The following is a 14,497-nucleotide window of genomic DNA, read 5'->3' on the forward strand; positions in this document are numbered from 1 at the left end:
GTAACTTGAACTTCTTGGAGCGTTAAATTCGACTGATTGGTAATGACCTAATTAATATTGACTATTACGTTAATTGTACACGTTTTCATAGATATGAAGTTACAGTCATTCGAGTATTGGGAAACAGAGCAGTCTGGAGTATACTAATGAATTGTGTTAGGTGTTTTTTTGCATAATAATTCGTATATGTAATGTAAGAAATATCTACCTAATTATTTCCTATTTCCAAATATTCATACGACGCCACGTCTCAAACTGTAAAGTGTGTACAAACTTTGAAAAATAAACAAGTGATAAAATTACCCAAACACAATTATTGTAAAAACAAATATAAGAAGTACGTAAGCACACAAAAAATCTTTTTGTAATTTTGTATCGCCAAATTTTATGCCGTTAGTATTGGTATGTAGTAATACTTATTGTAACTATAACTCATTTGTAGCGGTAATATCAGCATAGTTTACCCGCTGTTAGAAATTATTTGAAACACGTTACAAAATACAGTTGCATTTAATTGTAAAATTCCAATAAATTCATTAATGAAGCAAGATCATCGATGCTCTCCTTGAACCACGTCGAAGTTACATCAAAACAATGTATAATGAACTTGCAACTGGCGCCAGTAGCTGTCTGATTAGTATTCAGCTTGCGATCCGCAGAGGAAGTGGCATGGATAGACAGTTAGTTTAGAGTTAGCAACAATCGCTTGGAGACCACACAGGGCTATAAAGTAGAGACAATCGAATTACTGATAATTTGACACAATTAAATAGGTAAATAATTAAATTTAAAATTCATTCATTCATCATTCAAACAATTATGGAATTGGGAAAAAAGTACATAATACAACAAATGAGCTACAACGCTAAAATATAACAAATAAGTAGTCACGTTTATTTATTTCAAGATCCACGTTTATGAATATTCCTCCATCGGAATCGTCACCCACCACCCAGGTAAAAAATCAAATAGATATTCATTAATATATTATGTAGTAATATTTTTAAGTAGTATAATATCTACTAATTTGAACTAAATAGGGTTTCTAATCAGGTCGTGCCGTATCTTTGACTCCACCGGATTATGAAAGACATGAAGGGATAGGCTATCGTCAAGCTACAGAGTACCCTCATACTTACGAAGAACATTATAATATCGAAGAGAATCCGAATACTAATAGATTAACAGACTCTTACTGTCGAAGTATCATGGTGGATATTCTCTGTTGAGATTCACTAACATCGTCACCATTTCTACAATGAAACTACATATTAGACATTATTAGAAAGAACTGAGCTTTATCCTGCCACGCTTTACTAAGGGTAAATTACAGTTGCATAGATGAAAAAAAAAGCTAAAATAATAAAATACATCCGACTGTGGTTATCATGTCCAATTTTTTTGTATATTTAAACTTTTTAAACAAAATAATAAAAATCAACATTTCTCAATATAATATACCTACATTTCCTGACCTAATTGTGACCTATTTCTCATATTCATATGATCTCTACAAGCCCGGCTAGCTCAGTCGGTAGAGCATGAGACTCTTAATCTCAGGGTCGTGGGTTCGAGCCCCACGTTGGGCGTAAGAACTTTTTTTATTTCTATGATACTATTTAAAACTTAATAATTTGTAGATATTTAGCCATTATTACTTTGTGTAATAAAAAATAATCAAACTTGAAAAACTGTTTGTCTATTTATGCGAAACGATTTTTTTAGTTATTTAAAACCCTGCAATTTTGTTCTATTGTAGATATATTCAATATATTCAATATCACTCGTGATTCTTTGTTCAAGAATCATGTTTTTTCACAAAAAATCAGTCCCGAAAAAATGTCAAATTTACTCTTCCAAAAACCAGATAGGTAAAGATATTTTGTTATAGACCGAATGTATCAATGACAAAAATCATAACAATATTCTTTCTGATAAGTTAATTCTTAAACGAAGTAAAAGCTATTCAAGCGAGATAAGTTCGGTATGTGGCAAGTGATTTATTGTTAACATTAGGGCCCTTATCTAGCTCTGCTTTACTGCCTATAATATTTTAAATGGTAGAGATAAAAACTGTCTTTATCAATTCCCTTTGTGCAACTGATGCAGTATGGTTTAAACTTCCTCTTGAAGTATTTCTGTAAGATTTAAAAGGATGTTAGAATAGCTTGAATGTAAAATTATGTCGAATAAACATTAAATTTAAAATGTGTGCCTTCTTCGCTTTCGCTTTAGTTATTATAATATGTCTCCTACATAAATAGTAAATTCTTCCTACTATGCTATAGGGCTAGTTTTTGTCAATTATTATAAGGCTCTATATACTGATTTATATATTGACAACTGCTGATTATACTTTTACAAATTAAATATTGTTGTGTCCTTCTCTTCGGAAAAAAGGTTGTCCCATCTGTTGTCCCATCTTAGTTTACGTAAGTCACGTAACAGATTCCTTGTTTTTACTTCCACAGGTTTTCTCCCTCGCAGCAGTAACAAGTTATAACTGGATTAAAAAAGATGTTTATTTTGATTAAAACATAAGGAAAGTTTTATCGAAAATGTAGACTTATAATGGACTAGCTGTGCCCCGCGATTTCAACCGCATTGCTCCGCTCGTGTTGGTCGTGTTGGTTAGCGTGATTATATAATATAGCCTTCCTCGATAAATGGGCTTCGTTAAAATCTTTCGTTGTTATGCTGGCCATACACCATACTTCCTATCGTCCATTCGGCATGACGCTACCGATTGGATCAGTTAGAACTGACCATGTGTGGGAGTGGATTGGCATTATTTGGCATGATAGTTATACTTGACGGAACAATCGAATTTCGATTCTTTTGGCTTGATCATGGCGATTGGATCATGTCGATTGGACCGTGTATGGCGGTATGCGATCGTCACTTCAGTCTGGTCAATTTTCGGTCATTTTTCGTCCAAGCTGAAGCATAGGCGCTTCGCTCACTTGGTCGATAAATATGAAAGTATATGGATGTTTAGATGTCAACGGTTACGGATTTGAATAATATTTGTTTGGGAGATAGATGAAGTACCAGATTACTTAACACATTGGGTACTACTCATTAAATAGGTACATATATATAACAACAATCTTCCCGGCATATAATCCTTTTTTTGTTTCATTTTTACGAGTAAAACGCCCAAAACGGCTAAAACATCGTCGTCTGTCACCGGTGACGCCATGGCTTCAACTGAACGTTGCTGCCGATTGGACAATTCAAACGTTGTGTGTGTGGTCTCTATGGACAAACTGCAGATTGGATCAAGCTGCAGCGTCATGACGATTGGACGATAAGAAGTATGGTGTATGGCCAGCATTAGATAACAACGAAAGATTTTATCAAATCGGACCAGTTGTTCTTGAGATTAGCGCGTTCAAACTTCAAACAAACAAACAAACTCTTCAGCTATAGATTATTCACTACTTTAATCATCTCAATTCGTATTAACTGGAAGTGCTGGAAGTCAGAAAAGAAAGTCAAAGATCAACACTGACCACAGCACCAGTCATCTATAATTACAACAAATTGACGGATGTCATTGCATATCGATTTTTTGCAGTTATAAAATAACAAATGCATGTGTCATTCGAACTGACTCACCGACAATGTCTGTCTGTACGTCCCTTCTATGATAACGCTATGATTAATTATGTAATAAATTATGTTTGATTGTGTTTTCACTTTTTACATTCTTAATAAGAACTCGGTTTAAACGTAGGATTCATTCATCAAAGTATGTATAGCGAGTTTATTGACTAGCTTAAACACATGAGCTTGTACATTAATATGATGACATACGGTACAGAAACGTGGTCTCTAACCCTGGGCCTTGTGCACAAGCTCAGCGTCGCTCAACGTGCTATGGAAAGGGCTATGCTCGGAGTTTCCCTACGAGATCGAATCAGAAATGAGGAGATCCGTAGGAGAACCGGTGTCACCGACATAGCTCGCCGGATTAGCACGCTGAAGTGGCAATGGGCTGGGCACATAGCCCGCAGAACCGATGGCCGTTGGGGCAGAAAGGTTCTCGAATGGAGACCACGTACTGGACGACGAAGCGTGGGACGACCACCCACAAGATGGACAGACGACCTGGTCCGAGTGGCAGGGAGCCGCTGGATGCAGGCCGCCGGTGACCGGTCGTGGTGGAAAACCCTGAGGGAGGCCTTTGTCCAGCAGTGGACGTCCCACGGCTGAAACGACGACGACGACGACGACCTAAGTAGGTAACTACTCGAATGTAGAGCATTCAAATTCAAATTCAAAATTTCAGATTCCATATGAAGTCCTATAGTTATACATACTTACAAAAAAAGTTATTTTTAAGTTAAAATGCATTAGCTAAGTGTGCGTCCACACTGAATGCGCGGTGGCGGCGGCCTAGGCGGGCGCGACGAGCGGGCGCTCGCGGTGGCCACACCGACGCGCGAGCTCAAGTAGCGGTTCGACGTTTTTCGGGTGTTGCAAACTTTTGACGATTTGCTATTTTTACTGGACAGTCCGATTTTGAGATGAGAATATCATTATAGAAGTTGTACACGAAATAAATAAAACAGAGGAATAACGGGTGAATCTTATATGAAGAATTGAGATTATACCCTACAAAATTACTGTGGTGTATATAAGTGTTTTAGATTGAATCGCACTTATAAATAAAGAAGTTTCACTTCACAATGTATTTACCGCTATTTTACGAAAAACAATAAAGGATATAAGAAGTCGAGCGACAAGACCGAACTGGTTTGATACCCCCGCCGTCCGCGCATTGGGTCGCTTGCTGACTAGGCCCGTAGTGTGGCCAGAACGCGCGGATAGGAGAGTTTGAAAACTACGCGCGCTGGCTCGCTCATTAGTGTGCGTCCACACTGAATGCGCGGTGGCGGCGGCCTAGGCGGGCGCGACGAGCGGGCGCTCGCGGTGGCCACACCGACGCGCAAGCTCAAGTAGCGGTTCGACGTTTTTCGGGTGTTGCAAACTTTGGACGATTTGCTATTTTTACTGGACAGTCCGATTTTGAGATGAGATCATTATAGAAGTTGTACACGAAATAAATAAAACAGAGGAATAACGGGTGAATCTTATATGAAGAATTGAGATTATACCCTACAAAATTACTGTGGTGTATATAAGTGTTTTAGATTGAATCGCACTTATAAATAAAGAAGTTTCACTTAAACAATTAAGTATTTACCGCTATTTTACGAAAAACAATAAAGGATATAATATAAGAAGTCGAGCGATAAGACCGAACTGGTTTGATACCCCCGCCGTCCGCGCATTGGGTCGCTTGCTGACTAGGCCCGTAGTGTGGCCAGAACGCGCGGACAGAAGCGTTTGAAAACTACGCGCGCTGGCTCGCTCATTACCGTCGCACTAGGCTTCCGCCATAGTCATTTCAATGTGGACGCAAAGGCGCGTTTCATACGTTTGATATTTCGCGCCCGCCGTCGCAACCGCGCTAGGCTCGCAGTGTGGACCTGCACTTACCGTCGCACTAGGCTTCCGCCTTAGTCATTTCAATGTGGACGCAAAGGCGCGTTTCATACGTTTGATATTTCGCGCCCGCCGTCGCAACCGCGCTAGGCTCGCAGTGTGGACTTGCACTTATGAATTATGATGATAAGGCTTTCTTTCACTTATAAAAAAATAATGATGATACATTATAATCTACTAGATTTCCGCCCGCGGCTTCGCCCGCGTTTTCAAAGGAAAACCCGCATAGTTCCCGTTCCCGTGGGATTTCCGGGATAAAACCTACCCTATGTACTCCATTGAAATGTTACATTTTTTAGGCCTAACCTTGCAGTTTTTAGAGGACGCAATTTTATGTTTTTGATGTGTAGGGGGGGTCAGTGAGTAGCTAAAACCAAGTTTGTGGGGTTGCCACCCTTGTCCCACGGCCGCCATCTTGAAAATAGCGGTTGAAATGGTTTTTACGATATATCTCTTAAACTATTTATCTGATAAAAAAAATTGTTAGCATTATTTGTTGCAAATTAAATTTTCTACAACAACAACAAAAAGTTACTGGACAAAATCCAGTAACTTTTTGTCGTAGAACTATAAATAAAAAAGTTATAAGCGAAAACGTTCAGAAATTAGAGCTTTTTATATTTTTCAATAAAACTTTTTTTTATCAATTTACGAAGAAATGATATCAGACCATTTTTGTAGATTGTTTTTCGAGGAACAACTTTTATATACAACATTTTTTCATTACGTCAATAGCTAAGGTTTTACAGCGCTCTGAAGTGAGTACTATTTTTCAGTACTCCTAACTATACATATAATGGCTATTGGCTCTTTTCCCAGACTCCAGAACAATGGAAGCACACTGCAGAACATTTCAGCCCTGCTTTTCGACGTAAAAAAAACGCGCTTCCAGACTTCAAGTCAGTTCAGTCAATAATTAATTATTAATAATATTGCAAAATTAATTATTAATTATTAAAAATATTAAAAACAATTACTGATGACAAATTATTATTAGTACACACATAATATATGTATACTGTATAGTTAAGAGTACTGAAAAATAGTACTCACTTCGGAGCGCTGTAAAATCTTAGCTATTTACTTAATGAAAAAATGTTGTATATAAAAGTTGTTCCTCAAAAAACAATCTACAATAATGGTCTGATATCATTTCTTCGTAAAATGATAAAAAAAAGTTTTATTGAAAAATATAAATATCTCTAATTTCTGAACATTTTCGCTTATAACTTTTTTATTTATAGTTCTACGACAAAAAGTTACTGGACCAAAGTTGTAGAGAATTTAATTTGCAATAAACAATGTTAACAATTTTTTTTATCAAATAAATATTTAAAGAGATATATCGTAAAAACCATATCAACCGCTATTTTCAAGATGGCGGCCGTGGGACAAGGGTGGCGACCCCACAAACTTGGTGATAGCTTCACACTGAACCCCCCTACACATCAAAAAAAATAAAATTGCGTCCTCTAAAAAATGCAACCCCAAATGTAACTTTTCAATGGAATAATGTGTTAATCCAAGTAACCTTCTATAAGTGTGCTAAATTTCATTGTAATCGGTTCAGTAGAATTTGCGTGAAAGAGTAACAAACATCCATACATCCATACTTGCAAACTTTCGCATTTATAATATTAGTAGGATGGGACGATATAGGGGATATTCATAAATTTCGTGACACGATTTTGAGGATTTTCTGATCCCCCAAGGGCCCAAGGGTGTCCTTCGTAAGATCTCTAGAGATTTGGTTCGCCCTCTTTCCTCGTAATTTATCTCACGTGAGATTTTCAAATATCAAATCTATTCTTTCGATTGTATTTAGAAATTCATCACACAAAGCAGAATGGAACCTGTCCCATTTTTATATTAAAAAAAATTACGTCATTTGCTGATACCCTCCTCTCCTCCACCTAAGATTTGTTGAGATGCGGCTGGGCCTCGTCCTCCCTGGTCCCACATAATTAATAGACGTCGAGACCTCCCAAAGCGGACAATACATATTTGGTACAAAATTAGAGTAAAGTCTCGAGGCTATTTGTAAGTAATTGACCGTGTATTTCACGCCATGCCAGTCTTACTGATCGATTTTGTTCATTAGTCTTCACCGGATTCGAAGGTTCGATCCAATTCTTTCTGTAGTCGGCCCGACGGTTACACCCACAAACTTACCATTGTAAAATGATATATCTATTTTTTGAGCATTTTATTATGATGCATTAAAATGGTAGGTATATTACTTTATTCCACAGATAATTAAATACAACACTAGTATAGATACTTTATTTATTTATTACCTTCCTCCATCCTCGTTTCAAAAATTATGATTCGTTAAAATGTTCGTGCATATTGAAGTAATAATGCAGTTAATTTTTATCTACATTTTTCTATTATTACGCCAAATCTTAATAATTATATGCATCAGAAAATCTGTTTTCTTGACATTATAATTTAAAAATGATTGAGGATTTAATTTAGTAACTAATGGAGATTTTATTTATTATTATAATGATATTAGAATGCTTTGGCTTAAATCTTTAGACTTTACTTATAGCACAGACTAATAATAATATACTACGTAGGTATACAACTTATAGATTACGTCTTTATTTAAATAAGACTGAAGCTCAGTAATGACGGCGAAATTTCGCTTACAAAATAATTTGAATTTGCGAATTGCCAGCTATTTTATATTCACGAGTGTTATTTTGAAGAACGTGCTGCCATAAACGTTAGGGTGGATTACCAGTATTACTAAATAATTTCAGTAAATACTTACAAATGATTAATGAAATTATGTCTGTGGTCATGCCTTTAAAAAATCACCTTATGTAAGCGGTCCGTAAAGTTTTAATGTTTTAAAACGGAGTACCTACGTGAATAGTAATTATTATTTATCAGTAAAGTAGGGTATGACAAAACTATTCTTGAATCAACCGGAAGACACACAAAAAAATAACATTGTACCTAGTCGGTCTAGCCATTTAGGAGTTCAGTGGCAAACACGCGCAGGAGAAACTTAGATGTATTGAATTATTTTGTTACAGACATTGGCTTTTTAAATGAAAATGTATAAATAAATGTTGGTATTGAATAATTATTACTATAAATTTTCAGACTTCATCATTTTTGCGCATATATCCCGTTTGTAACTGCTATAAGCGCTATCTAACGGTTCACAACTAACCTTTTTAAGCAAACACCTCATGTTTATTATCATTGTGTTGTTTTAGTATAAGGATAATTTCATAGATGGCAGTATAATGAAGATGTCTAAAATTTGATATTCAGAACGTAACTAAAATATTATATTTATGAATAAAACTCTTAAGAAAATATCTGATTTAATGTGAACTTAATTTTATAATTATAATATTAAGTATTGTATTATATTATTATCTGTGAATACAGTAAAAGTTCCTTATTCGCGCTTCCTTTATTCGCGTTTTCACTATTCGCGGATTAAAAAAATGCGACCCAATTTCTATATTCGCGACTAAAAATTTTTTTATTCGCGGATTTAATAAGTACATACATAATAATAAAATTATTCCAATAGGTATCTAACCCAATATCCTTGTCAAATGGACTAATAAGAAAGTAAAATAGATCTTATTACAAGTTTGCCTAAAGTACATATTATGTTGTTAAATGATATCGCCGAGGCCTTTGACACAAGCCGCCTTTGTCGCAAGCCGCCTTTGCCGCGATTGATGTTTTTGAGAATGTAAATAAACAGAATGGAAGCAACCTTATAACTCAATAAATAAAGTATATTTTTAAATGTAGTTCCGTTTATAGTAAAAGCCGCTTTGCGTGTTTTATTGTTTCGTCTTTCACATTCGTTGCAAAAATTGTGTTCGAGCGTCTACTGCACTCTTCCTAGTTTATATTGTCAACTAAAAAAAATGAGAAACGAGTTTCGAGTCGAAACTCGTCGAAACTCGTTTCTCATTTTTTTTAGTAAAAGGTTGGTGTTGTTTGTAGTTGTAGGTGTTGTTTTAGTATAAGGATAATTTCATAGATGGCAGTATAATGAAGATGTCTAAAATTTGATATTCAGAACGTAACTAAAATATTATATTTATGAATAAAACTCTTAAGAAAATATCTGATTTAATGTGAACTTAATTTTATAATTATAATATTAAGTATTGTATTATATTATTATCTGTGAATACAGTAAAAGTTCCTTATTCGCGCTTCCTTTATTCGCGTTTTCACTATTCGCGGATTAAAAAAATGCGACCCAATTTCTATATTCGCGACTAAAAATTTTTTTATTCGCGGATTTAATAAGTACATACATAATAATAAAATTATTCCAATAGGTATCTAACCCAATATCCTTGTCAAATGGACTAATAAGAAAGTAAAATAGATCTTATTACAAGTTTGCCTAAAGTACATATTATGTTGTTAAATGATATCGCCGAGGCCTTTGACACAAGCCGCCTTTGTCGCAAGCCGCCTTTGCCGCGATTGATGTTTTTGAGAATGTAAATAAACAGAATGGAAGCAACCTTATAACTCAATAAATAAAGTATATTTTTAAATGTAGTTCCGTTTATAGTAAAAGCCGCTTTGCGTGTTTTATTGTTTCGTCTTTCACATTCGTTGCAAAAATTGTGTTCGAGCGTCTACTGCACTCTTCCTAGTTTATATTGTCAACTAAAAAAAATGAGAAACGAGTTTCGAGTCGAAACTCGTCGAAACTTTCGTCATGAAAAAAATCTCAATCGTCACCTAGGAACGTATCCCCTATAATCCCATATTACCATTCCGTATTCACGGTTTCTGTATTCGCGGCATATTTATGGAACGTATACCCCGCGAATAAGGAACTTTTACTGTATACTGTTTTTTTTTTTTTACTTTAAATACGTCATATAATTTTGACATCATTGACACCGCCGAAATAGCTCAGTTGGGAGAGCGTTAGACTGAAGATCTAAAGGTCCCCGGTTCAATCCCGGGTTTCGGCAATCACTTTTTTAATTCTTACTTTATTTTTATTATTAACTAGCGGTCCGCCCCGGCTTCGCCCGTGGTACATGTTTACGTTTTCTCTACATAAGAACCATCCTCGTACTTCAAGGAATATAATAAAAAAAGAATTATCGAAATCGGTTCAGCCGTTCTCGAGTTATGCGCTTACCAACACATTTTGCGATTCATTTTTATATATAAGATTATTGTTTTATAGCATTTTTTACAGTCCAAAACCAGTATAAATTATTGTACCTCTATTTCTTTGAAATACCTACAGTATTTTCTGTGGGCAAAAAAAAAATTATAAAATTTTTAGGAAAAAATAACTAACATTAGACACATCATACAAAATAAATAAATATGGATACTAAACTATACTATAAAAATGGGGATGCATCGGCCGGGAATCGAACCCGGGCCGCCCGCGTGGCAGGCGAGCATTCTACCACTGAACCACCGATGCTTATAGGTTGCTTACGAATTTATAAATTATTTTATGTATCTTAATAATCATATTCAGATAAATAATTTATATTATCTGTGACGAGCGGTTTCACCTATAGACTACACCATGTTGAAAAAGTTACGGATCATTTGAACCACCAGGTGACCTATCTAGAACGATATAAGAGCATAAAATAATAAGATTCAGCACTATGCCGTCACTTGTAAGCTGTCCAACTGAGTGCCAGATGAGAATTCGAAAGTACAGGTAGAGATTTTTTCCCCTTGTCTCCATGATTTTTGTACGGCGTTGCGGAATAATGGATTGAAAGCAGTATTGAAATAGTATGACACAGATGCCGTACAAAAATGGTGGTCCACAAAGTCGAAATTTATTTTTATTTTCCGACAATTGCCGGGGTAAATTTGGTCATTTGATTTTGTACGGAATACCTAGATATTTTTTATGAAATAGTAATAAGTAACAATAATATAATAGGTAACAAACATTGATATAGGTATGAAGGTACTTAGGGCGGCCGTACACGGACCGCTCGAGCAGTTGACGGCTGAGCGGTTGATTTTTTTGACTAGTCAAGTCATTGATATTCAGGGGGGGAGGGAGCCGTCGACGGCTCTAGCGCAGTCAACGGCTTGAGCAGTCAGTGTATGCTTCACGACCGCTCGCGCGCCGTCAACGGCACGGTGGAATTTCGTCATGCAGTTGACGTCTTGAAGCGGTCGCGACGGCTCGAGCCGTCACGTGTACGGCGGTGAATGAATGCCTTTAGTTCACCGCGCGGTCGCGGCTTCAAGCGGTCAGTCTCAAGTCTCAACTCTCAACTGCTTGAAGCGGTCCGTGTACGGCCGCCCTTATCCATGATCCATCCTTTCGCGTTTTCGCGTTTATAATATTTTGTAGTGGTATTTTACCAGTTTTACATGTTCATTTGTCTTTAAATTTCACACACAGCCACCACACAGCAACTTTAGTTTTCTATATCCCTTTTCTAAATTTCAAAATAGATTCCTTGGCATATACATATATATAAGAAACATATCTTTATAAGATAGGTGCCATATAGGTACCAAAAAAAAAACGAAAAGTTTTGCATTAGTACAAAACCATCTAATTTTAATATTTTGTGCATAAGATATTTTTACCATGGCAGTACGAAGTTGCGTTTGACAAGTTCGTTGACATAGGATCGCAAACATTGTAGTTTTTGTGGTAGATGACATCACGAGAATATTGATTATCGATACATCTATGGACATTGATGAAAACAAACTGTATAACATACCTATATTTATTTAATTCAAACGGATTTAGTACATACTGAGTCTTACAAAAGAAAAGGTACCTCATGCCGCGCCGCAAGGCAAATCAATGACTACGTATAATTTTTGTATTAATTAGGTATTACATAATTATTTTAAGCTGTCCGATACCTAGTTCTTTAAAAAACTAAGTTATCATGCTAATAGTATCTCAATTCTCAATAGATTTAACTATGCTTATATTAAAAAGATATCACAAACCTATAACAAAGATTTATGTTAGGTACGACGGTTTATAATTTATATCGCCCTTATTGCATTTTATGGGCACAAATCCGTTAGGTTTTATTTAGCACTTCAGAGAACAATACTAAAACAAGTGTGCAAAATGAATTCATCGCGTTAAATTAATGTAATGTTATTTTTTGATTATCTGTATTTAAAGCAAGGAAGGTATCTTTCTAAAACATTTATAAATTGAATAGGTATTTTCTAAATTCTCATTTTTTTCAGATTGTAATCGTACATATGGTAGACAAATTATCCTACCTACGGAACCTAATCTACAAGCGAAACTATCCATAATTATTTTTATTATTTTATACATCGGTATTCTAAGTTCTAAGTAGGTAATAAGCTGTATCCAATAATCCATACTCTAAAATCTAAATTTACTAATTATTTTTTTCAAAATCTCCACTTTAAATGTCTTTAACCTTATAAAATATGCTATATCATGGCTATATCTGACCATTGACGAGTGATTTATGAATTTATACCTACTTTATAGGATTAAACTTGTTTGAATTTTATTGCGATGAAAGATTCAACGATTTTTTGCGAGATCACTAGGTATTCTTTATAAAACTATTTTTCTTCGTCAGGTCAGTTACCTCTAATTTTTATTTCGACCTCTCGGTGAAATACCTCTGAACAGGTCACTTAAACAAGCGAGCTAGACTAAATCTTTGTAAACCAAATAATGTATAATTAGAATCAAGAGAACAAGCTCGGAAACTTAAAACATAATGAACTAGCAGGATAAAGTTTTGTTTATACAATCATTTAAACATGATTAAGCTTTTAAGCCTTTTCTTATTTGTATATCAGTTTCCATAAGTTGACTAACGTTATACGTCTCCATGAGATATTTATGTTTTAAACCGATAGTCTCATAGACGATAAAGCCCTATTTATTATTTTTTAATTAACCTACCTATCAATCACTACAATAATTCAGTAATATAGTGTAGGTAATTGTAGCGCCGCGGCCGCGCCGCATCATAAACTTACGTACTCGTATGTGGCTAAGTAGAAATATATCATACGTATGAAGAACGAACGGAATGTACTGGTTGCATTCTATGCGTTCTTGATACTTCCGTATTTTAAAATAAAGTTTTTAGGTGTATACTAGCCATACAGGAAATAGCAAAAACCTCACGCAAGGAGGTAGAGCGCTGAAGAAGTTTTTGCAATTTACCAATTATTATGAGTTAAATATTAATGAGTCGGTTTGTCACGTGACCTAAAGCACGCTTCGGCACAAATTGGGTCATTCTCACACTAAATAAAGATAAATATTGAGTAGTTTATAATGATTATCTGCTTAACTAAAGAATTGACGATGGAAAGCTCCGCCAATCGTATTTGCCTATAACACTTTTCTATTCTAAAAAAATATTCCAAACTCTTGCATTTGGGTTCGAAGCTCTTTAAATTTAATTACTTGACTGTTTCATTATTAAAATATCAGAACCAAAGTCCAAACGCCACGAAAGCCTAAGAAGATATCGGCTCACAAAACTTATTTCCCCAAGTGACCTTTAAAGGTTATACATAATATGGGTAATGTTTGTGTTTATCTTTACAGGTATCAAGGACGTGAATACATAACAATGACCAATGTACACAGCACATGGCGAATGAATCCACAGTTCTGTTGACCGGCTAAAAATGAACAGCGATGTTTATTGAGGGCATTGAAGCAAGGTTGTGTATGATTGAGGACGCACCCAAGAGCCCAACCCAAATACTAATTGAACCTACGTATAAGATCTGGCAGGATTCATTCCAGTTGTCAGATGTATACCTATGGAGTCACGCAGGGTAAGGGATGGCCAATATTGAATATACATTATAGGTACACACTTTTAATTTCAGTAAACCGTACAGTAGGTAGTTGGTATTTACTTCAGTCCAAATTAATTATTGTAATTGATCCGCATGTCGATAAAAATACATTTAAATTTATTTCAGTCCTGGT

General features: G+C 35.4%; 3 non-coding genes across 3 annotated transcripts; 2 read left to right on the forward strand and 1 right to left on the reverse strand.

Moving 5' to 3' along the window:
* Nucleotides 1-1,516: 1,516 nt before the first annotated feature.
* On the forward strand, nt 1,517-1,589 carry TRNAK-CUU (transfer RNA lysine (anticodon CUU)). The gene has a single exon. It is a non-coding gene; the product is annotated as a tRNA-Lys (tRNA).
* An 8,837-nt stretch (nt 1,590-10,426) lies between these two features.
* TRNAF-GAA (transfer RNA phenylalanine (anticodon GAA)) lies at nt 10,427-10,499 on the forward strand. The gene has a single exon. It is a non-coding gene; the product is annotated as a tRNA-Phe (tRNA).
* Nucleotides 10,500-10,898: 399 nt separating this feature from the next.
* Nucleotides 10,899-10,969, reverse strand: TRNAG-GCC (transfer RNA glycine (anticodon GCC)). The gene has a single exon. It is a non-coding gene; the product is annotated as a tRNA-Gly (tRNA).
* Nucleotides 10,970-14,497: the final 3,528 nt, after the last annotated feature.

This window comes from Colias eurytheme, chromosome 13, assembly GCF_061535395.1.
Source record: "Colias eurytheme isolate Ceu_HAF_F1 chromosome 13, ilColEury1 Martin Lab GWU primary, whole genome shotgun sequence".
Classification (NCBI taxonomy): Eukaryota; Metazoa; Arthropoda; class Insecta; order Lepidoptera; family Pieridae; genus Colias; species Colias eurytheme.